Consider the following 21855-nt stretch of genomic DNA (forward strand, 5'->3'; position numbering starts at 1 on the left):
GGCACATGGAATTGGGGGTAGAATGCTGACATGGGTGGAAAATTGGTTGGCAGACAGGAAACAAAGTGTGGGGATTAACGGGTCCCTTTCATAATGGCACCACCACTACCACACGCACTCTCTCACCTTGAGCTTCCCCTCCAGGGTGCGTGAGCGCTTGAAGCCGAAGTTCTTGTTCTCGGCTTTGATGGCACTGATGGCTCCCGTCTTCACCAGCAACTTGGCCTCCACTGTGGACGTGGTTGTGTCGGTCAGCACTGGGCGGTTGGGGGGCAGGGGAAGAGGCGGAAAAACAGTTAGGGTGGGAGGGAGGTGCGGAGAGGGGCCGCTGCTGGCGGGGGGGGGGGGGGGGGGGGGGGAGGGAGACACAAAAATCCTTTACGTGGCACGAAGGGCCTACTCCTGCACCTATTGTCATGCTGGAAAGAGTTCAGAGTTGTTGCCAGAACTAGAGGGTGTGGCTATAGGGAGAGCTGGAGTTGGCTGGGGCTCTATTCCATGGAGCGCAGGAGGATGAGGGGTGATCTTATAGAGGTGTATAAAATCATGAGAGGAATAGATCGGGTAGATGCACAGAGTCTCTCGCCCAGAGTAGGGGAATCGAGGACCAGAGGACATAGGTTCAAGGTGAAGGGGAAACGATTTAATAGGAATCCGAGGGGTAACTTTTTCACACAGAGGGTGGTGGGTGTATAGAACAAGCTGCCAGAGGAGGTAGTTGAGGCTGGGACTATCCCATCGTTTAAGAAACAGATGGACAGGTACATGGATAGGACAGGTTTGGGGGGATATCGACCAAGTGGAACTAGGGTAGCTGGGACATTGTTGGCCGGTGTGGGCAAGTTGGGCCGAAGGCCCTGTTTCCACACTGTATCACTCTATGACAGGCAGCCATGGAGAACATGGGTAGATGACGTTTCATAGAGTGCTGGAGTAACTCAGCGGGTCAGGCAATATCTGTGGAGAACATGGATAGGTGACGTTTCACAGAGTGCTGGAGTAACTCAGCGGGTCAGGAAGCATCTCTGGGGGGAAGGAATAGGCGATGTTTCGGGTCAAGACCCTACTTCAGACTGTTGTCAGCAGAGGGGGGGGGGGGGCGGTCAAAGAAAGAATGTAGGCGGAGACAGTGAGACTTGTGGGAGATCTGGGAATGGGTAGGGAATGTAGATAGAGGGAAAGCAAGGGCTATCTGAAGTTAGTGACATCAATGTTCATACCGCTGTCGTGTAAACTACCCAAGCGAAATATGAGATGTTGTTCCTCCAATTTGTGCTGGGCCTCACTCTGACAATGGAGGAGGCCTAGGACAGAAAGGTCAGATTGGGAATGGGAGGGGGAGTTGAAGTGCTGAGCCACTGGGATAATCAGGTGGGTTAAGACGGACTGAGCGGAGGTGTTGGGCGAAGCGTTCGCCGAGCCTGCGCTTGGCAGACGGACTGAGCGGAGTTGTTGAGCGTAATACAGAGAGGAGGAGGTCACTGCGAGGTCACCAACAGCTTTTGATGCCTCCCTGGCTGCTCTGAGCTCCTGAACTTTGCTTCTTCAAGGCCAGCAGCGCTTTCTTCTGCAAACGGAACATTCCTGGTCAGGTACCGGGAGCCACAACGACACTCTCTCACCCCCACCCCCTCTCTCACATCCCACCCCTTCTCACACCACCCATCTCTCTCAACCCCCACCTCTCTCCCCCCTCTCTCACACCCCCCCCCCCGTCTCACCTCCCCCTCAAATGTCAGATAATCACCCCACAGACTTCCACCCTCACCCCCAAACTCCCCCCCCCCCCCCGTAACTCCTTCCCCCTAGTCATCCACATCACCTTCCTCCATCCCCTCCATCAACCTGCCTCTCCCTTTCCTCCATCGCCTCTCCCTCCATCCACCTCCCCCACTATCCTCCCTCCCCTCCATTACCCCCCCCCCCTCTCTTCTTCCATCACTGGCCTCTCCTCCCCCTTCATCCCCCAAATACCTCTCTTCCCAACCCCCCATCTATCTCCTCGCCCCCATCACAACACCCCCACCCTCCTCTCTCCCCTCCCCGCTCTCTCCCCCATTGTCACCCCCCGCACCTGTTTCCTCAGCGTGCTGTATTTTCTCCTCTCTCTCTCTCTGTGCCCACCCATCCTCCCCCGCCTCTCTCCGCCACCCCACCTTCTTCCTCAGCTTGCTCTCTCCCCCTCATCCTCCTCCACTATGCCCCCTCTCTCTCCCCCCACCGTGCCCTATCCACTCTCTCCCACTCCCCCTCTCTCTCTCCCCCACCTTCTTCCTCAGTTTGCTGTACCCCCCCCCCACCTTTTTTTCCTCAGCTTGCTCTACTCTCTATCTCTCCCCCAAAGTCAATTGTATTTGTCACATGCACATTAATGCAGTGAAATGAACCCCCCCTCCCTCTGTCTCCCTCCCCCACCTCCCCTCCCCCACTTCCCTCTCCTCCCTCCCCCAAATTATGTGCTATAGAAATAAAATTGACTTGACTTCCCCTGTATTTTGTCTCCCCCTCACCCCCACCCTCCTCCCCTATCTCCCCGTGTCCCTCACCCCACCCTCCTCCCCATGTCTCTCCCCACCCTCCTCCACTGTCTCCCCCTCACCCCCACCCTCCTCCCCTATCTCCCCGTGTCCCTCACCCCACCCTCCTCCCCTGTCTCCCCCTCCCTCTCCCCACCCTCCTCCACTGTCTCCCCGTGTCTCTCCCCACCCTCCTCCACTGTCTCCCCCTCCCTCTCCCCACCCTCCTCCCCTGTCTCCCCGTATCTCTCCCCACCCTCCTCCACTGTCTCCCCGTGTCTCTCCCCACCCTCTCCACTCCAGCATCTTCCTCATCTTGCTGTACTTTCTGTGCATCGCCTCCTCCTCCGCGCTCCGGGGAAAACCGCCATCGCTGCTGCTCCGCTCCGCCATGACGTCACCGGCACCGGAAACGGCGGGACGGCCATCTTTGTAGCGGGCACTGACGTCACTGAACTGATGGAGATTTCACAGCAAGAGGAGAATGTCTTCCCAGTCGGCAACTTGATGAAGGGCGGCCATCTTTGTTAGGGGCACTAATGTCCCGGATCCCCAGGGGAGGGCGGCCATCTTTGTTAAGGGCAGCTCTGCCCATTCGTTCCCATTATCGCCGCTTTTCTCCGCCATTTTTGTTGTGGGCAGTGAAACAAATTAAAATAATTTTAAAAGAGATTGAAATCCTTCCAAAGGGAACATCTAATCTGTCTTGAAGTCGGCGTGGAGAGACGTTTGTTTCTGTCTGGCGCTGGGATGGTGTGATTAAAGGCAGGAGGAGGTCGTGAACCTTCTGGGGGTGAAAGGTCATCTGTGGTTCCCTGGCAAAGGTGGAGCTGGAGAGACTGAGTGAGAAAGAGAGAGAGAGAAAGAGAGATAGAGAGAGAGAGAGAGAGAGAGAGAGAGAGAGAGAGAGAGAGAGAGAGAGAGAGAGAGAGAGAGAGAGAGAGAGACAGAGAGAGAGAGAAACAGAGAGAGAGAGAGACAGATGGCGCAATGGGCTAAGTGTTCGGCTGGCAACCGGTAGGTAGCCGGTTCGAATCCCGCTTGGAGTGCATACTGTCGTTGTGTCCTTGGGCAAGACACTTCACCCACCTTTGCCTGTGTGTGAATGTGTGTGAGTGATTGGTGGTGGTCGGAGGGGCCGTAGGCGCAGATTGGCAGCCACGCTTCCACCAGTCTGCCCCAGGGCAGCTGTGGCTACAGAAGTAGCTTACCACCACCGAGTGTGACTGAGGAGTAAATGAATAATGCGATGTAAAGCGCCTTGATTATTAGAAAGGCGCTATATAAATCCCATCCATTATTATTATTATTATACAGAGAGAAAGAGAGAGAGAGAGAAAGACAGAGAGAGAGAGAGAGAGAGAGAGAGAGGTAGGTTTAAGATGAAGGGGAAAAGATTTAATAGGAATCCGAGGGGGAACTTTTTCTCACAGAGGGTGGTGGGTTTAATGAACAAGCTGCCAAAGGAGGTAGTCAGTGACTTGCGGTGAGGTCAGTGGATGGGGAGGCACTGGCTTCTACCCCATCCTAACTTAGGCGTGTGTCTGTGTGTGTGTGTTAGTTGTGGTGTGATAGTTGTCTGTGCGTGATGTGTGTGTTTGTTGGCTGAGCGCGATGTGTCTGGGAGGAAGGGAGGGGAGGGAGCGAAGGGAGGAAAGAGACGAGGGAGGGAGGGAGAGAAGGGAGGAGGGAGGGAGGGAGAGAAGGGAGGAAGGATAGATGGGAGGGAGGGGAGGAGAGAAAGAAGGGATGGAAGGAGAGATGGGAAAAGAGGTAGAGGAAGGAAGGAGCGAAGGAGAGAAGGGAGGGGTGGGTAGAAGGGAAGGGAAGGGAGGGGACAGAAGGGAAGGAGGGGAGGGGAGGAGAGAAGCAAGGGAGTGGGCCGGCGGCGGGAGTGGATGCCGGGGTCCCGAGCCGAGAGTAGATTACTGCAGCGTGGGGGCCCAATTGGTCGGTGGGGGCGCTGCAATGGCGGCAGCCCTGTCAGCAGCGCGTCAGTTTTTCCCAACTTTTATTGTTTTTAAATATGTTTTGAAGTATGTTTCTGATGTTTCTTTGTGTGTCTTGTGTGGCGGGTTGTGTGGGGGTTGTGAGGGGGAAACCGCTTCGGTCGCCTCCTCCATGGAGAGGCGACTTTTTCCAGGTCGCCTCCAAGTGGCCTAACAACAAGGATCGGCGTGGCCTTTCCCGGAGACGCGCCCGGGGCTTCAGCGGCGGGTACAGCGTGGACTCTCGGCGTGGAGCGGGTGAGCCCTCGCTGGGGCTCGCTGGAGGGAAGCGCTCCGTTTCGCTGGCCCGGGGCAGCCGGCAGCCTGAAGCCGCGGTCTGCAGAGTTCCACCTGGCGCGGCGTGTACAGCCCGGGATCCCTCGTGGGGGATCCGGGGGAAGAAGAAGCCATCACTGCCGGCCCGCGGCCAACTTCTACCGCGGGCGCGGTGGCGACTTCCCATCACCCGTGGAGGGGAGCTTCGACCACCCGGCCTGCGGTCTGCGGTGCTTCTGGCTGCGGCGCGGCGGGTAACTTTAAACTTTAAAATCTTCGACCGCCGGCCTGCGGCCTACACCAACTTAAAGCCGCGGTCTCCGGTGGGAAGAGCCGACTCTGGACTTACCTGGACTTGTACCTTGTCCTTTTACCATCTGGACTCACGCAGCAACGGCTGCGGAGGGTTGAGGTCCCGACCACGGGGGAAATGGAGGCGGACTGGCCAAATTGTGTGCCTTCCACCACAGTGAGGAATGCTGTGGTGAATGTTTGTGTTACATTTTTATTGTGTTTTTGTGTGTGCTCTTTATCATTGTACCGCTGCTGACATGTTCATTTCACTTGCACTTATGTGCAATGTGACAAATACACCGTATTGTATTGTAAAAAAAATAAATTGGGAGCTCTGTCTCAGCGGCCCAGAGCCGCCGGATCGACCGCTACAAATCAACGAATCAACCTCCCAGTCAGCGCCGCCCGCGGCTGGAAAGTCAGCGCTGCCAGCGGTGGAATCCAGTAGGCGATGCTCGAGCCTACAGTTCATCCAGGGCTAACCTGAAGAGGTGCATCAAGAAGGCCAAGCACTGCCATAAACTCAGGATTAAGGAGCACTTCAACAACAACTCAGACCCCCGACGCATGTGGCAAGGCATCCAGGCCATCACGGACTATAGACCCACGAACACCACCCCCACATCCAGCGACGCCTCGTTCCTTGAGGAGCTAAACCACTTCTATGGCCGCTTCGACAGGGACAATCTAGAGACAGCCATCAAGGCTGTGCTCCCTGCTGATCACCAACCCCTCACACTCACCCCCTACGACGTGTACATGGCACTGCGTAGGACTAATGCACGTAAGGCTGCTGGCCCTGACGGCATCCCCGGGCACGTCCCCAGGGCCTGTGCTGCGCAGCTGACAGACGTCTGGACTGACATCCTCAACCTGTCACTTGCCCAAGCAGTTGTCCCCACGTGCCTTAAAACCACCTCCATCGTGTCAGTGCCAAAATACTCCACTGTGGCAAGCCTCAACGACTACCTCCCAGCTGCACTTACCCCCATCATCGCCAAGTGCTTCGAGAGGCTGGTCCTGGCACACCTCAAAGGCTGCCTACCCCCCACACTGGATCCCTATCAGTTTGCCTACCACAAGAATAGGAGTACGGAGGATGCCATCTCAACGGCACTTCACTCCGCCCTCGCCCACCTCAACAACAGAGACACTTACGTAAGAATGCTGTTCATCGATTACAGCTCAGCATTCAACACCATTATACCCTCTAAACTGATCACCAAACTCGGTGACCTGAGCATCTACCCCCTCCCTCTGCAACTGGATATTGGACTTTCTAACCAACAGACCCCAGTCTTTTAGGTTAGACAAGCACACTTCTTCAACCCTCACCCTGAACACCGGCGTTCCGCAGGGCTGTGTGCTGAGCCCCCTCCTCTACTCCCTCTTCACCTACGACTGCACACCTGTACATGGTACTAACACCATCATCAAGTATGCAGATGATACAACGGTGATTGGCCTCATCAGCAACAACGATGACTCGGCCTATAGGGAGGAGGTCCAGCTCCTAGCAGCATGGTGCGCTGACAACAACGTGGCCCTTAACTCCAAGAAGACCAAGGAGCTCATTGTAGACTTCAGGAAGTCTACGGGCGGCACGCACACCCCCATCAACATCAACGGGACGGATGTGGAACGTGTTTCCAGCTTCAGGTTCCTGGGGGTCAACATCTCCGATGACCTCTCTTGGACCCACAATACCTCAACTCTGATCAAGAAGGCTCACCAGCGTCTCTTCTTCCCGAGGAGACTAAAGAAGGTCCATCTGTCTCCTCAGATCCTGGTGAACTTCTACCGCTGCACCATCGAGAGCATCCTTACCAACTGCATCACAGTATGGTATGGCAACTGAATCCTTTTATTTGTCATTCAGACCTTTCGGTCTGAACGAAATGCTGTTGCCTGCAGCCATACATGTAATAATAACAAAACACAATAAACACAAATTAACATCCACCACAGTGAGTTCACCAAACACCTCCTCACTGTGATGGAGGCAAAAAGTCTTAGAGTTACTGTCTCTTCCCTCCTCTTCTCCCTCTGCGCCGAGGCGATACCCCACCGGGCGATGGCATCAGTCCCGCGGTTCAAGCTCCGCGGCCCGGGGGTGGTCGAAGCTGCCCGCAGCTGTTGCAACGGGTGCTCCGGAAAACAGGCACCAGCCTGTGACCTGCGAGCTCCCGACATTGTCTTCCACTGGCCCGCGGCCGAGCCCCGGATCCAGGTCGCCGCCGCCAGAACGCCGCCTCAGCCGCCAGAGCACCGTCTCCGCCCCGCACCGGGCCGCCCACAAGGCAGCGTCTCAGCCCCGCACCGGGCTGCTCACACGGGAGCGCCTTCCAGCCGGTAGCCGTGCCGCTCACACAGGAGTGTCTCAGCTCCGCGCCGTCCGCCCTCACCGGAGCGCCGAGTCGTGCCGCTACCCGGACGTCGCCACAGCTCGAAGACGGCCAGCCTCGCGTTGGTGAGTCCTGGCTGGCTCTACCTCCGGACCCTCGAGGTCGGTCGCAGGTTGGAGGCCGCCAGCTCCGCCATTAGGCCTCAGCGCAGACGGGGGAAGAGAAGGGGGATACGACAAAAAGTCGCATTCCCCCGAAGGGAGAGACAGAAAGCTCTGTTTCACCCTCCCCCCACACACATAACACCACCTAATAACCAAAAAAATTACTAAACTAGACAAAAAAAACAACACAAAAAGTAAAAACAGACAGACTGCAGGCGAGCCGCAGCCGTATCACAGCGCCGCCACTTCCGGAGTGCTGTCTCTGTCTCTGTCTCCGACCGGAAAGCATTGCAGAGGGTGGTGAAAACTGCCCAATGCATCACCGGTTCCTCACTCCCCTCCATTGAGTCTGTCCAAAGCAAGCGTTGTCTGCGAAGGGCGCTCAGCATCGTCAAGGACTGCTCTCACCCCAACCACAAACTGTTTACCCTCCTACCATCCGGGAGGCGCTACAGGTCTCTCCGTTGCCGGACCAGCAGGTCCAGGAACAGCTTCTTCCCTGTGGCTGTTACACTACTAAACACTGTACCTCGATGATTGCCAATAACCCCCCCGACACTCCATTCACCAGGAAAAAATAATTGCACTACTATGACTGTATGCACGTAAATATATGTATTTATTGCTCATATTCTATGTCGCTCTTCTAGGGAGATGCTAACTGCATTTCGTTGTCTCTGTACTGTACACTGCACATTGACAATAAAGTTTGAATCTGAATCTGAATCTGAGATACAGTGCGTAACAGGCCCTTTCGGCCCACCAAATCCACACCGACCAGCGGTCCCCGCACACCAACACGATCCAACACACACTAGGGACAATTACAATTATACCAAGCCAATTAACCTACATACCTGTATGTCTATGGAGTGTGGGAGGGTGGGAAGATTTTGTACAATACCCACGCGGTCACGCGGAGAAAGTACAAACTCCGTACAGACAGCACACGTGGTCGGGATTGAACCAGGGTCTCCGGCGCTGTGAGGCAGCAACTCTACCACTGCGCCACCGTCACCGCCATGAATATTGCTAGTGGTTTGCCATCATATATATACAAGGAATGGAGGTAGAAAGATCATGTACCCGCAGAATTTAATTTAACTTGTTCAGCAGAGTCATTGTGGACCAAAGAGCCTGACCCTATGCTGTACTGTTCTATGTAGTTCTTTAGCACAGGACACTCCGTCCAGCCCACCGGCACTGGGCATACGTCTGTCCAGTACACTGGCACTCGAGCCAGTCCGCACCACTGGCACTGGAGCCCACCTCTGTCTGGACTGTCACTGGACCCACGTGAATTCAGTTCACTGGCACTGAATCCCACCTGCATTCAGTCGGTTTATCCCAGAGCACAACCGGCGCCGGTTGATCCCGGGAGCAGACACGGCGCAGGTTTATCCTGGGAATCTTCCGGCCGGGAACTGCAGGAGCGGAGGAATTGTCAATCACACAACCTCACGGTGACCCACCGGGAAATTGTCAAGTCCATGGAATTGATCGCGAGGAATAGATCGGGTAGACACATCGAGGCTCTTGTCCGTGGGGGGGTTTAATAAGAACATGAGGAGTACCGTTTTCACACAATGGGTGATGGGTGTATGGAACAAGCTGCCACAGGAGGTAGTTGAGGCTGGGACTATCCCAACATTTAACAGTTGGACACGTACATGGCTAGGTGGGGTTTAGAAGGATATGGCGGGTGGAGCCTACTCCCAGCACCGGCTTATTCCGGGAAAACTCTCGCTGGCGGTTTATCCCGGGGACAGTCCCGGCAGGTTGGTCGTTGTGGCAAGTTGTGCCAAAGATTCCGGAGCCTTCAGCGGCCGGGTCGGCCAGACTGACCGGCGGGACGGGGTTTCAGATCAGACTGACTGGCGGGACGGGGTTTCAGATCAGACTGACTGGCGGGACGCTAAGCCGCTCCGTCCGCATCACGGCCAATGTCCGCACCGCTTTGCAGGTGCCCGATATCCCGGCCATGCGCCCAGCACCAGATGATCCCGGGAAAGCACCCGCTGCTGGATTATCCCGGGCGGGAAATGGGGACGACCATGAAATGGCATCGCAAGCGCCGGGGAATCGCGCAGTAAACCAGTGCTCCCAGCGGCGCAGGTCGCGGCCTTAGCCCAGACTGGCCGAAGGGACGGGTTGGAGCTCACGCTAGCTGTCGGGACGGCGTTGAGGACCCTGTCTGTATCTCGGGACTGGATCGGAGCCCAGAGTAACCACGAGGACGTATGTACCCGTTACACGTTCTCGCAGGCCGGGTGGTGGCGCGGAAGCTGCCATAATGTCTGACCCTGTTGCTCCAATGCTCCGGACGCGGGTTTATCCCGGGATCGTTGCGGGCGCTACCGGACCGGATGCACGGTCAGCCACCCACACGGTGACCCGCCCGGGACCTGGCGGGGTAAAAGTCCAGACATAACGTCGAGACAGACCGACCCACCCCATACTGACTGTCGCGACAGGGTCTGATCCAAGACTGGGCAACAGGACGGGTCGAAGCCCCTATTGACCATCGGGACCGTATTCCGCTCGGACTCTCACACGGCCGGATCCCACACCGGTCGGACCCTCAGCCCGCCGGACCCAACATCGGGCACCGGGGTATCTTCTGAACGGTCCCGTTGCTGCAGGTCCGTTGACCTGTCAGCCACACAACTTGCCCTGACCTCCCAACCTTGCCTTGGCCTCCCGGGAGATTATAATCACGATGAAATGGCTTTAAGGCGCCAACAATCGGAGCTGTCAGCGGCGGAGCATCGCGGGCCAGCCGAAACTGGCTGCCCGGACGCGTTCAGTGTCCCGGCTCTAACCCGGGACAGGACCGGAGCCCAGACTGATCGTTGGGAGGTTACGTTGGTCCACCCTTCCCTGGCCGGACCTGTACAGAACGGATCCAACTCCGGCCGAACTCCAGAGCGCCTGGACCCCGTTTATTGGACACTCTACCGGTCTGAGCCTACGCTGCCTGGACCCACACGGGGGACCGGGTTGACCAGGGAACTCCCCTGGCGTTACAAGGCCAGATTAATTGACAGTCACATACCATGCGGTGAGAATTGTAACCACGGTGAACCATCGAGACTAAGTTTGGACAAGAGTATCGCACCGACCAGCGATCACACGAAGGACAATTTACAATTTTACCAAACCGATTAACAAACAAACCCGCACATCTTTGGAGTGTGGGTGGAAACCGATATCCGGGAGAAAACCTGGATATATCACGGGGAGAACGTATAACCCCCGTACAGACAGCACCTATAGTCAGGACTGGGGGTTGTACTGGGGGCGTGGGAGGGGGGAGGGGGGGGGGACTGGAAGAGAGCTGAGGAATGGGTAAATTCTGGCGATAAAGGTGGGGGTGAGGAGTTTTGGCAGGTGATTGGTTAGACAGAGATGTAAAGACAAAAATGTGTGAGATAAGGAGGAACGCATTGAGAAGCCCGAGGAAAGAATAAAAGTGGAATGTGCCGGGGAGGGGAATGCAGGTGTGACAAGGGGGAGCAAGGAGAAGAAGGGGTATTGTTTGTAATTTAGTTACTTTTCGAGATACCGCATAGAAACAGGCCCTTCGGCCCACCGAGTTTGTACCAACCATCGATAATCCATTCACTCTAGTTATATTTATGCTATAACCTAAAATTTGAGAATTGCCGACAGATTGTAATGTATCCAAAGGAACACGAGATGCTGTTCCTCGAGTTTCCTCAAGTTTTCTCCATGTTTACTCCTTCACATCGTCAAGACCAAGTGTTGGGCAGGCGACCGTTTACTCCAACACTTGCGCTCGGCCTATCATAGAAACATAGAAACATAGAAAATAGGTGCAGGAGTAGAGGCCATTCGGCCCCTCGAGCCTGCACCGCCATTCAATATGATCATGGCTGATCATCCAACTCAGTATCCTGTACCTGCCTTCTTTCCATACTCCCTGATCCCTTGAGCCACAAGGGCAACATCTAACTCCCTCTTAAATATAGCCAATGAACTGGCCGCAACTACCTTCTGTGGCAGAGAAATCCAGAGATTCACCACTCTCTGTGTGACAAAAGTTTTTCTCATCTTGGTCCTAAAAGATTTCTCCCTTATCCTTAAACTGTGACCCCTTGTTTTGGACTTCCCCAACATCGGGAACAATCTTCCTAAATCTAGCCTGTCCAACCCTTTAAGAATTTTGTAAGTTTTCTATAAGATCCCCACTTAATCTTCTAAATTCTAGCGAGTACAAGCCGAGTCTATCCAGTCTTTCTTCATATGAAAGTCATGCCATCCCAGGAATCAGTCTGGTAAACCTTCTCTGTACTCCCTCTATGGCAAGAATGTCTTTCCTCGGATTAGGAGACCAAAACTGTACGCAATTCTCCAGGTGTGGTCTCAGCAAGACCCTGTACAACTGCAGTAGAACCTCCCTGCTTCTATACTCAAATCCTTTAGCTATGAATGCTAACATACCACTCGCTTTCTCCACTGCCTGCTGCACCTGCATGACTATTATCAATGACTGGTGTACCATGACACCCAGGTCTCATTGCATCTCCCCTTTTCCTAATCGGCCACCATTCAGATAACAGACTACTTTCCTGTTTTTGCCACCAAAGTGGATAACCTCACATTTATCCACATTATACTGCATCTGCCATGCATTTTCCCACTCACCCAGCCTATCCAAGTCAACTTGCAGCCACCTAGCATCCTCCACACAGCTAACACTGCCCCCCCAGCTTCGTATCATCCACAAACTTGGAGATGTTGCATTCAATTCCCTCGTCCAAATCATTAATATATATTGTAAATAGCTGGGGTCCCAGCACTGAGCCTTGCGTTACCCCACCAGTCACTGCCTGCCATTGTGAATAGGACCCGTTTACTCTTACTCTTTTCTTCCTGTCTGCCAGCCAGTTCTCTACCCACATCAATATTGAACCCCCAATACCTTGCGCTTTAAGTGTGTATACGAATCTCTTATGTGGGACCTTGTCGAAAGCCTTCTGAAAGTCCAGATATAACACACTCGCTGGTTCTCCCGTATCCACTCTACTAGTTACAACCTCGAAAATTCTATAAGATTCATCAGACATGATTAACCTTTCATAAATCCATGCTGACTTTGTCCAATGATTTCACCACTTTCCAAATGTGCTGCTATCCCAGCTTTAATAACTGACTCTAGCAGTTTCCCCACTACCGATGTTAGACTAACTGGTCTGTTTTCTCTCTCCCTCCCTTTTTAATAAGTGGGGTCACATTAGCTACCCTCCAATCCACAGGAACTACTCCAGAATATAAAGAGTTTTGGAAAATTACCACCATTGCATCCACTATTTCTGGGGCTACTTCCTTAAGTACTCTGGGATGCAGCCTATCTGGCCCTGGGGATTTATCGGCTTTTAATCAATTCAATTTACGTAACACGACTTCCCGTCTAAACTGGATTTCACTCAGTTCCTCTATCTCATTTGACCCCCGGTCCCCTGCTATTTCCGGCAGCTTATTTATGTCTTCCTTATTGAAGACAGAACCAAATTAGTTATTCAATTGGTCTGACATGTCCTTGTTCCCCATGATCAATTCACCTGTTTCTGACTGCAAGGGACCTACATTTGTTTTAACTAATCTTTTTCTCTTCACATATCTATAAAAACTTTTGCAGTCCGTTTTTATGTTCCCTGCCAGTTTTCTTTCATAATCTATTTTCCCTTTCGTAATTAAGCCCTTTGTCCTCCTCTGCTGGACTCTGAATTTCTCCCAGTCCTCTGGTAGGCTGCTTTTTCTGGCTAATTTTTTATGCTTCATCTTTTGTTTTGATACTACCCCTGATTTCCCTTGTTATCCACGGAAGCACTACCATCCCTGATTTATTATTTTGCCAAACTGGGATGAACAATTGTTGTAGTTTATCCTAGCAGTCTTTAAATGCCTTCCATTGCATATCCACCGTCAACCCATTAAGAATCAATTGCCAGTCTATCTTGGCCAATTCACGTCTCATACCCTCAAAGTTACCTTTCTTTAAATTCAGAACCCTTGTTTCTGAATTAACAATGTCACTCTCCATCCTAATGAAGAATTCAACCATATTATGGTCACTCTTGCCCAAAGGGGCCACGCACAACAACACTGCTAACTTACCCTTCCTCATTACTCAATACCCAGTCTAGAATAGTCTGCTCTCTCGTTGGTTCCTCTACATGTTGGTTTAGAAAACTACCCCGCATACATTCCAAGAAACCCTCTTCCTCAGCACCCTTGCCAATTTGATTCACCCAATCTATATGTAGATTGAAGTCACCCATTATAACCGTTTAAACTTTGTTGCACGTATTTCTAATTTCCTGTTTGATGCCATCTCCAACTCCGCTACTACTGTTAGGTGGCCTGTACACGACTCCCACTAGCGTTTTCTGCCCCTTCGTGTTTCTCAGCTCTACCCATATCGATTCCATATCCTCCAAGCTAATGTCCTTCCTTTTTATTGCGTTAATCTCCTCTCTAACCAGCAATGCTACCCCACCTCATTTTCCTTTCTGTCTATCCCTCCTGAATATTGAATATCCCTGGATGTTTAGCTCATAGCCTTGGTCACCCTGGAGCCATGTCTCCGTGACTCCAACTATATCAAAGTCATCAATAGCTATCTGCACATTCAACTCATCCACATTATTACGAATGCTCATTGCATTGAGACACAAAGCCTTCAGGCTTGTTTTTACAACACTCTTACCCCTTATACAATTATGTTGACAAGTGACCCTTTTTGATTTTTGCCCTGGATTTGTCTGCCTGCCACTTTTACTTTTCACTTTGCGACCCACAGCTTCTACCCTCATTTTACACCCCTCTGTCTCTCCGCACACACATTTAAGAAGCCCTTTCCATTTAACTCCATCCTCGAATATCCCATTTGACACCCCATCCCCCTTATTCAGTATAAAACCACCCGCGTAGCAGTGGCAAACCTGCCTGCCAGAATGCTGGTCCCCCACCTGTTAAGATGCAATCCGTCCCTTTTGTACAGTTGTCCCCCTTACTCCAAAACAGGTCCCAGTGATCTAAGAATCTAAATCCCTGCCTCGTGCAACAGTTCCTGAGCCACACATTCAGGTCCCGTATTTCCCTGTTCCTGCTCTCACCAGCACGAGGAACTGGAAGCAAACCGGAGATAACAACCCTGGAGGTCCTGCTTTTCAGCATTTTTCCGAGCTCTCTAAAGTCACGCTGCAGAATATTGATCCCCTTCTTTCCGACTATCCAAGTCTGCTGGAGCTCTCATCTTACCTCCCTTTCCCATTCTCACACTGACCTTTCTGTTCTGGGACTCCTCCATTATCAGAGTGAGGCCATACGCTTAGATAGCTTACAACATTCGATTCTCCAATTTTAAGTAACTAATGTACCTCCCTCCCTTCACCCCTCCGCGCCCCTCTTCCCTGTATTCCATTTGGGTTTGCACCCATATATCCCCTTTTCTACCCCCCCCCCCCCCACCCTTACCCGCCACCCCCTCCCCCCCCCCCATCCCCACCTCTATCCGTTCTCTGGCTTCACATTTCCCCCATCAGAGCTCTATGGGCCAGTGGAATCAAGGGATATGGGGAGAAGGCAGGCACGTGTTATTGATTGGGGACGAACAGCTATGATCACAATGAATGGCAGTGCTGGCTCGAAAGGGCCGAATGGCCTCCTGCCCCTATTTTCTATGTTTTATATCTCACACTTTCATATCTGGCATTTATCCAACCATTTGCTAATCAAAAAATATGTCTCCCACCTATCACTCGCCAGACTTTGTCTAGCCCTTCCCCTCTTCCAGCTCCCCACCATCCCCCTTTCCCTCCCACCACCACAATCACAATCAGTCTCAATAAGTCTCTTGAAAGGTCGCCAATCCACCTTCTCCACAGATGCCGTCTGATCCGCTGTGTTACTCCAGCACACGGTGATTTTTTTCGCGTTCCCAGTCCCGGTGCTGTGTCGCGGTACAAACCATCCCCGGAGTCTCCCCCACAGATGCTGCTCGACTTGCTGCGTCCAGATCGCAGCACTCGGTATAGAGAGACAGAGGGAGGGAAAGAGACCTACAGACAGACGCCCTCTGGTCACTGTGAGTCTACAAATGAACTCAAACCAGATACCAGTTTAAGTGAAAATCTCGTTTAATGCACTGAAGTGGAATTAACCTGGAAGTGGGCGCTGAAAAATGGGGCGCCCAGACCCTGCACTGGCGGATGCACGTCCCCATCCGCTTCCCCACCCATCCCACACAATCACTCCCCCTTCCCCCCCCGCACCTTCACCCCCTCCCTTCCCCACACTCACCACCCACACACACCACACTCACCACCCACACACCCCACCCTCCCTCCCCACACTCACCACCACACACACCACCCTCCCTCCCCACCACACTCCCTCCCCACACTCACCACCACACTCACCACCCTCCCTCCCCACACTCACCACCACACTCACCACCCTCCCTCCCCACACTCACCACCCACACACACCACACCCCACTCACTTTCCCAACTGCCACCTTCCCTTCCGTCCATTCACTCGCTTCCCCCCCCCCTCCCCCTCCTCACCCTCACTATCTGCCCCCTCGCTATCCTCTCCCCATGCATGCACCCCCCCCCCACACAATCCCCACCTGTACTCCTAGATCCCTCTGCTCGACAACACTACCCAGATGCATACCATGCTCTGTAGGTTCTGCCCATGTTAGACGTCCTAAAATGCAACACCTCACACTTCTCTGTATGAAATTCCATCAACCATTCCTCAACCCACCTGGCCAATCGATTCGGATCCTGCTCCAATCGTTCACAACCATCTTCACTATCTGCAAGAACCACTAACTTCCCCGCCCTCATTCTCCCTCATCTAACTCACTCCCCTCGTTGGCTCACTGCCCTCTCTCTCTCCTCGGTCTGCACTGTCAACATCTCTCTCCTTCTTTCTTAAACTCTCCATGAAGATTGAGGAGGGATCTTATAGAAACTTACAAAATTCTTAAAGGGTTGGACAGGCTAGACGCAGGAAGATTGTTCCCGATGTTGGGGAAGTCCAGAACAAGGGGTCATAGTTTAAGGATCAGGGGGAAATCTTTTAGGACTGAGATGAGAAAACCATGTTTTACACAGAGAGTGGTGAATCTCTGGAATTCTCTGTCACAGAATGTAGTTGAGGCCAGTTCATTGGCTATATTTAAGAGGGAGTTAGATGTGGCCCTTGTGGCAAAAGGGATCAGGGGGTATGGAGAGATGGCAGGTACAGGATACTGAGTTGGATGATCAGCCATGATCATATTGAATGGCGGTGCAGGCTCGAAGGGCCGAATGGCCTACTCCTGCACCTATTTTATATGTATATGCCTGTAGATGTATTTAGACGTGGTCTTTAATCCTTCACTAAGTCTTTATTAAGACACTACATCCACACGTCCCAGCACTGACCACAACTGGTCTACACACGTACTGGAACCAAGAGAGGGAGGGTGCATGCAGATACTACAGTTATACTACCTAAGGTGGGAGTGTCAAATGGTAATGAGGCAGCTACATATTTGGTTGCATGCATGACCACCTACATCCTTTCCCGTAGAATAATCAGCAGCAGGGTAATTATACAAGCCTGCAACATAGTAACAGCATCATTTAATCAAACAGCACAATGTTAAGCAAAGTCGCCATACCGATCAGGGGGCCGGACAACTCTACCTGAGCGGGTCCGTACAGCGCCCTCACCCTCACTCCCCTCCCCCAAAGAGAAAGGCAGAGGCGGAGAACTACGTGGGGACTGCGGATCAGACAGAAAAACAGGAGACTGGCCAGAAACCGGTGGACTGCTAGATGGCGACTGCCGAGGCGGATAAGAAGAAGAAGAGGTAGAATCAGTAGGAGAAAGACGTGGAGGAGACGTGCCAGCCAGGGAGGCAAAACTCGGAGGCACCGTTAGAGGCACGGTAGGGGCACGGACAACAACAGGACTAGGCGGCACAATCCGAGGAGGAGAGTCGAGCCACGGAGAGGGAGGCTCCGGGAATGGAAGCGGGGGCGCAGGCTCCCGGACAGCTAACAGATGTTGGCGACTGCGACGGTACAGTGTGCCCTCGTAGTCTACTAAATAGGAACGGGGTGAGTCCGCCACTCCTACTACAGTGGCAAGCTTGGAAAACCCGGTAGGTGACTGCAAACGGACAACCTGACCCGTCGTGAGGGGGGGAAGGGGGCGGCAAGACTTGGCGTGGGACCGGCGCTGGATTTCGTGGCGTTGAGAAATACGGCGGTGGACCGTATCAGGTTGGCGTACCACCGGCACAAGCGACTGCTGAGCGATCGGCATTGGCGGCCGGAGGACACGGGACATGAGCCGCTGAGCAGGTGAACCCAAAACACCGTCTCTAGACACATTTCGCAAATTTAACAGTCCCTGATAAAAATCGCAGTTTGACAAGCGAGACTGCTCTAGCAACGTCTTCGCGCTGCGCACAGCACGTTCAGCCGGTCCGTTACTCTGAGGGAATTCAGGGCTGCTAGTAAAGTGAGTAAATTTCCATTTCGTAGCGAAGGCAGCAAATTCGGCGCTAGTAAATTGACGGCCGTTGTCAGTCTGGAGCTTGACCAGGGAACCAAAGACAGCAAAATGACGTCGCAGCTTGCCGATGACCATCTCCGATGTGATGGTGGGAAGAAGGTCCACTTCAAACCAGGATGAATACGAGTCCACCAACACCAGGTAGTGCTTCCCACGCCACTCAAAAATATCTGCAGCCAGTGAAGACCAGGTCATGTCGGGAGCCGGCTGCTGCAACAGGGGCTGCCGCTGCTGGTGAGGGGCCATGGAGTTGCACTCGGAGCACGCCGCCACTCGAGCCTTGATATACTTGGCCATGGCAGGCCAATAGTACTGCCCTTGAGCATGAGCAACGGTAGCGTCAGCGCCCGGATGCCCCAAATGAGCAGCAGAGTAGTAAGCATCATAGAGTGAGGCAGGGATCACCACCTTGTGACCTTTCACGACGATACCCTCCCGAACCACAAGCTCATCCCGAACCAGGAAGAAGGGCTGCACGCCAGCAGGCAGAGAGGCGGCTTTGCGGGGCCACCCGCGCAGAATGACAGCAGACAGCTGTTGCAAGTCAGGGTCGGCAGCAGTGTGCTCGAGCAGGCACCGCAGCTGCTCTGAAGGAACAACATTCACATTCAGCACGTGCAGGTCCTCCTGTTCGTATGGATGCTGGGCACAGGAGGACCGAGGTGCCCTCGACAGAGCATTGGCAACATGCATCTCGGTACCCCTCCTATACACAATGTTGAAATCGAACCTCTGTAGCTGTAACATCATCCGCTGCAGACGGGCCGGGGCAGCATGAATAGGTTTGTTTAATATCGTAACCAGGTGGTCTGTTTCCACCGTGAACCGAACCCCAAAGAGAAAGTCCCGGAACTTAGAGCACGCAAACACCACAGTAAGGAGCTCCTTCTCAATTTGGGCATACCTTTGCTCAGTGTCCGTCATGGTACGAGAGGCAAACGAGACAGGCTGCAGAGAATCTCCATCACATAGTTGCATGCAGGCTGCACCGAGACCAAAACGAGAGGCATCGCAGGTCACTACAATTGGTAGTCGGAGATCGAAAAACCGGAGAACCGGAGTGCTGACCAGCATTTTTTTCAAAGCGTCAAACGACTGTTGGTGCTGCGGACTCCACGACCAGGCAACATCCTTCTTTGTCAGGAGGCGCAGCGGCGCACTGAGCTCACTTAGACACGGAACAAATTTAACCAGATTATTGACCATACCGAGAAACCGCTGCAGGCTAGCGACATCAACAGGTGCAGGGAACTCGGAGATGGCAGCAGTTTTTGTTGGGTCAGGCTTCAGGCCACGAGAGGTAAAGATGTGGCCGACATACGACACTTCAGACAACCGGAACCTACACTTGGACGGGTTCAGCTTGAGGTTTATCTGGCGAGCCCGGTCGAGGACCCGTCGGAGATTTCGGTCGTGTTCCGTGACATCCCGACCATAAACGAGGATATCATCGACAATGATGGAACATGGCAGCCCAGCAAACAATTGCTCCATGGAGCGCTGGAAGACTTCGCTCGCCGAGCTTACCCCAAAAGGCATTCTTAAAAACTTGTACCTCCCAAATGGCGTTGCAAAAGCTGTCAAGTCAGTTGATTCTCTGTGCAGTGGAACCTGCGAAAAGGAACTCCTAGCATCGAGAACTGAGAATACGGTGGCTTGACCAACCTGGGCCGCAACATCCTCAACAGTCCGCATAGGGTAGTGGGGCCGCTTAATGGCAGTGTTCAAGTCCTTCGGGTTGATGCAGACCCGTATCTCACTCTTCCCTTTTTTTATAGTGGCAACCATCGTAGACACCCAGCTAGTGGGCTTACTGATAGCTTCTAGCACCCCCAAGTTTACCATGTTGTCCAGCATTGCTTTAACTTTGTCTTTCATCGCGAAAGAGACCCTATGAGGCGGACGGCACACAGGAGTTATGGAGGAGTCAGTAGTAATTTTATATACAAGCGGCAGCTTACCGAGCTGATCATCGAAGAGGTCAGGGTATTCAGAGACAGGGTCCAGCACCACCCTCACCTCATGGACTGTGCTGTCGAAAGCAACCAGACCCAGATCCTGGCATGCTTGATTGCTCAGCAGAGGCACACAATCACAATCCAAAACAAAAAAAGACAGGTCACGAGATTTTTTTTTTAGTAGCTTGCAGTGGAAAGTTACCCTACCCACAGGTGTCAGCTCCTCCCCTCCGTACGCTCGGAGCACAGAGCGGTCTGCAGTCAAACTTTCATTAGACCTTATCTGGTGGAAGAGTGATGTTGATATTACGCTGACCTTGACATCAGTGTCCAATTTCGCAGTGAAGGTCTTGTCATTAACAGTAACAAGCACCGATGGGTCGGGGAGTCGAGTCTGGTTGTGCAGCAGAGCGTAAACACTGGCATCCCCATAGAGATGCTGGAGTCTGACTCGGGGGATGACTCCTCAATGTACTGAGAATCAAGGACACTTTCAATCCTCTGGAGATTGTTTAACACCTGGCGAGGAGGCTGAGCGACGTTCCCACGGGAACGACAGACCGCTGCAAAGTAGTTCTGTTTTCTGCAAAAGTTGCAGGCTTTTCCATAAGCAGAGCACAGAGACTGTGGCAAATGTCCATACCCACAATTGGGGCACTTCCTGGCACTCTGAGGGCGAGGGGCAGGAGCTGGGCGAGGCTGTGGTTTAAAACTGTTCGGTGGCCGCCGCGGCATAGACAGAGCAGCCACGCCAACGGCACGGTTCCCAGATCCTCTCTCCCCACAAAAATGAGTAACAACCTCAGCAATGCGACAAGCATGCACAGCTTCGTTCAACGTGAGGCCAGGCCTCCCTAATAAATCAGCCCGCAACTTCTGGTCTAACATGCCAGTAACTAACATGTCCCGCGTGAGATGGTCACACAACTCACCAAAACGACAGCGCTCAGCTAGATAGCGGAGGTCGGCAATGAAACATTCCACAGGTTCCTCAGGCTGTTGCTTGCTAGAAAAAACCCGAGCCCGCTCCAAAATGCGGTTCGAGGGAAGGTCACAAATGTCAGTAAACTTCCTCAACAGACACACCGGGTCGTCAGGAGACTCGGCTGGCTCAGCAATCTGGTCATCTTCGCCCAGGACGCTGGACTGTACACAAACGACTTAGCCCGCCTCATGGCATCAGGCCCAGCAAGGTACAATAGCAGCGATGCGTTGACAGCAGCAGGGTCATTACGGTGTGCAATATTCACATGATGCGTGTAGTCCATGACGAACGTGTCCCATCGCTCCGCGATGTCGGCGTCAAAGACTAACGGGGAAGGCTTGCGACAAGACGAAGCCATCACTCCACACACACTCAAAAGGCAAAATAAAACCCGATATACGAGAGGCGCAGATTAAACGATTCTGACACCATGTAGATGTGTTTAGACGTGGTCCTTAATCCTTCACTAAGTCTTTATTAAGACACTACATCCACACGTCCCAACACTGACCACAACTGGTCTACCACGTACTGGAACCAAGAGAGGGAGGGTGCATGCAGATACTACAGTTATACTACCTAAGGTTGGAGTGTCAAATGGTAATGAGGCAGCTACATATTTGGTTGCATGCATAACCACCTACATACACTATCAAATGGAATTTTAATATTTGTTTTTAGCAGAGTCAGGAAAGTGTAGGTCAGAGTAGTAATTTGACTGCCC

The 21855-nt window shown here is 52.9% G+C and overlaps 1 long non-coding RNA gene across 1 annotated transcript; it reads right to left on the bottom strand.

The window, feature by feature from the left end:
* Positions 1–1501: 1501 nt before the first annotated feature.
* Positions 1502–19747, bottom strand: LOC116969502. The gene is made up of 3 exons (XR_004410795.1): positions 19738–19747; positions 2157–2172; positions 1502–1567 (listed from the first exon to the last, which is right to left on the bottom strand). It is a non-coding gene; the product is annotated as an uncharacterized LOC116969502 (long non-coding RNA).
* Between the last annotated feature and the right edge of the window lie 2108 nt (positions 19748–21855).

The sequence above is a fragment of the Amblyraja radiata genome, unplaced genomic scaffold (genome assembly GCF_010909765.2).
Source record: "Amblyraja radiata isolate CabotCenter1 unplaced genomic scaffold, sAmbRad1.1.pri S66, whole genome shotgun sequence".
NCBI lineage: Eukaryota > Metazoa > Chordata > Chondrichthyes > Rajiformes > Rajidae > Amblyraja > Amblyraja radiata.